Genomic DNA, 3,428 nt, shown 5'->3' on the forward strand with positions numbered 1-3,428 from the left:
TACAAAGTACCGGGTTTTCACAAAGGGGTACATTACAAAGTTCCAAATTTATCTTTCAACTAAATGAGTTTATGTCAATTTAAACTTGCATGATTTATTTTAAGCATGGAAAATACTTGTATATTACAGTTTTGACATTAAGACTACATTTTACGTATTAAGGAAAATATTGGATTTTCTTGGTAACATACAACTCATTACAAAGATCGGCTTTAAACTTTTACTTTCAAAAGCTTAAGAACTCACCAACTTAATTATTGACACTCTTTCAAAACTAATTGTATTCTCAAGAAATCAACGAAACCAAGTAACCACAAGTTTTTGAGGATGGAACGCTATGGTCTTGAATAACTATTTTTTATATCATGTCGTGATAGACCTTGAATTATGTAATACTTGAAACTCTGTAATTATTTCCCGATTATATTTATGATTGGTTGTATTTACTTTGAACAGTATTATACTCGTTGTTGTGATACTATACATGAAGTCCGCCACTCCCGGACGTTTCCGTCATCCTTGGTTTGGGGGTGTGATATGTTCCAGCTTTAATAATGTGGGAAAAGGTTGGAAATGATGAAAAAGTACATTGACATGACCTAGGCATGGTAGAAGGAGTGTGGCTGGTCAAGGAGTGGGTGTGAGGGGTTGCTTGTGTCATAAGCTAAAGGAAAGTCAACACTCCACCGTTATTACTCCAACCACTAAATCATGGATAAGATTTGATTTAAAAACGTGAATAATTAAGACATGTGGGTCTTAATATGTTAAAATAAGGTTTTGGGTGAAAATCCCGCTTTGAAATGATGAAAAACGGGCATAAAATGCTAAAAATATTGAAAATTGGGCAAAAAAGGGTAAAAATACGAATTTCTGGACGAAGCCGCGAGGGCTCGGCTCCTAAGCAGCTTACAACCGAAAGTGTGGTTCGGTTGAGCATGGGGACCGAAAGTAGGAGATGGACCGAGAGAAGGGAAAGACGGAACCGAAGGTGCGAAGGGAGCCGAAGGTGCGAGGTTCAGTTCAGGCAGGTTTCGGTCCTCGGTGGGTTCAGCTCTCAGGGTCTCGGTTCCGGGGTTTCGGTCCTCAGCAAGTCTCTGTCCTCCGCAGGTCTCAGGTTCGGATGGCTGTCGGTTCCAGAGGTTTCGGTTTCGGTTGCTGGGATCTTGGTCCCAGGGTTTCGACTGCTAAGAGGAGTTTCGACTCCTTAAGGCTGTTTTACTCGGTTTTACCCCGTTTCAAGCCGTTTTCCCGGTTAAGGGTCGGGATGGACTGAAAGACTATAAAAAGTTACGAGAACTTTTGAGAGAGATTTGGGAGAGATTTGAAATAGAGAAAGATAGAGTGAATACGATTGAGGGAGGTTTCGTTTATGACATTTTTTAGTATCCAGCTTCGCAATGCAAAGTCCGTATACCCCATTAAGCCGTGTTTTAGTGTCCTACACACTTCCGATGAGTGTGTAATAGTGTTTTATCTCTTTGGTTTAACGTTTAGCATTATCATGGTTATGGAAATTCAAACATACGAATCTTCCAATTGGTGTTTTCTCATTAAAATAGTGGGTTGTTTAGAAAATAAACAATGTGAACCCTAATATATAAGGGCTAATTAAGCCGTCCGGTTTGACTTGTTGACTTTGACTTGACCAAAAATTTACTATTGTCACACAGAGCGTAGACACTTCAGCTTTGGTATGTTACACAGATTTAGATGGCTCTTTATCACTTGGTAATATCACTTCCCGTCACAATACCTATAAACAAGACTATTAGTAACATAGTTTTTTAATTTTCTGAATTTTTTATTGTTTTTGGATTTTTGATTATTTCTCCCCTAAATTTGTGCATGGGTGAGAGTGAAATAAAAAATGCGCAAATTTAAACCAACCTAGCCAAAAATCAACTAGAAAATAAGAATTAAGAAGATGAAATAAAAAACTTAAAATAAGTAAAAAACTAAAAAATAAAAAATAAAAGTAATCCTCAAAACGAATCATTTTCAAAAATCCCACAAGCACATCGAATCGAGCTTTGTTAAAAGGCTTGGTGAACAGATCCGCCACATTATTAGCAGTGGGAACCTATTCCAACCGGATGAGTGAGCGTTCATAACAATCTCTGATAAAATAAATTTTGATATCAATGTGCTTGGTTTTGGAATGTTGGACAGGATTTTCAGCAATTTGAATCGCTGCCTCATTACTATAGTTAATAGGGGTTTCTAAATAATTCAAACTGTAATCCAACAGCTGATGTTGGATCCAGTTAACTTGGGAGCAGGATGCAGATACAACAATATATTCCGCTTCCGCTGTTGAGGTTGTGTCACACCCCAAAACCACGAACGGCGGAAACGTTCAGGGGTGGAGGACGTCATGTACAGTATCACAACAGTGTAATATAATAAACAAGCAACAACATCATCCATTGCATTATAAGTAAAGTTTTAATACATGTGTGTTTCTTTCATTGTAGTAAGACACCAAAAATATACAATCAAAATAAAAGACGAGACTTGTCTGCTCTGTCTTCTCAAAAACCTGGCCTCCGTACCTGTCTACTGATGACCTGAGAATACAAGTTATTTTGAAAGCGAGTATCAGCTTTAAAGCTGGTGAATTCATAAGTATATAAGTGTCATTGCCTTGTTTGTGAAAATCTGTTATAAAGGCCATGTAAATCGTTAAAAGAAAATGTTGTTGTACGTATGAAAACCCTAGAAAAACCCTTATTTTCTATAAGTATGAAATGTAGTCTTCTACCAAGACCCGAATGTTTTGTAATGATTAGGTAGTCTTCTACCAAGACCTGAATGTTTTGTAAGTAATATGATAGCTTTTCCTTTTATTGACTAGTACTAGAGTACTTAGTCTAACTCCTCATTTATGTGAAAGTATCACAAAATAAAGTAAATAGGAAAAGTATAATCTTGTAAGTGTTAACCCTGGGTGACCAGGATTACCATGACATCGCCGAAGCGAAAGGTATACCCGATGAACATCCGAAGATTGTCCACTCACCCTCTGTAGCAGCAGCAGGGTTGAGGGGGGTTAATCCCATAAAAACGTTAATCTAATGATCATCCGAAGATTTTCATCTCATCCCCTGTTGCAACAGGAGATGGAGGAATGGTTAGTTCCGTAACTGACCTCTAATATCAGAAACAACCTTAGACATCCGTAGATGTTCATCACCCAGTGTTGCTAACAGCTGGGTTCCAGAATGGTTAGTCCCGTATAGACATCCCATTGAACTGGGATAGGCAGGAAAATTTACACAGAAGGTACGAATAAATCTTCCTAATAACTTTAGGTACAAATATCCACGTAAGTGAGTACAGGATAATGTATCTAAGTAACAGTGTTCATGTATGGTATTCATGTATCATGTAAGTATATGTAAACGTACTCATGTATCATGTAATCA

This window comes from Lactuca saligna, chromosome 5 (genome assembly GCF_052625555.1).
Source record: "Lactuca saligna cultivar CGN05327 chromosome 5, ASM5262555v1, whole genome shotgun sequence".
In the NCBI taxonomy this organism is placed as follows: Eukaryota; Viridiplantae; Streptophyta; class Magnoliopsida; order Asterales; family Asteraceae; genus Lactuca; species Lactuca saligna.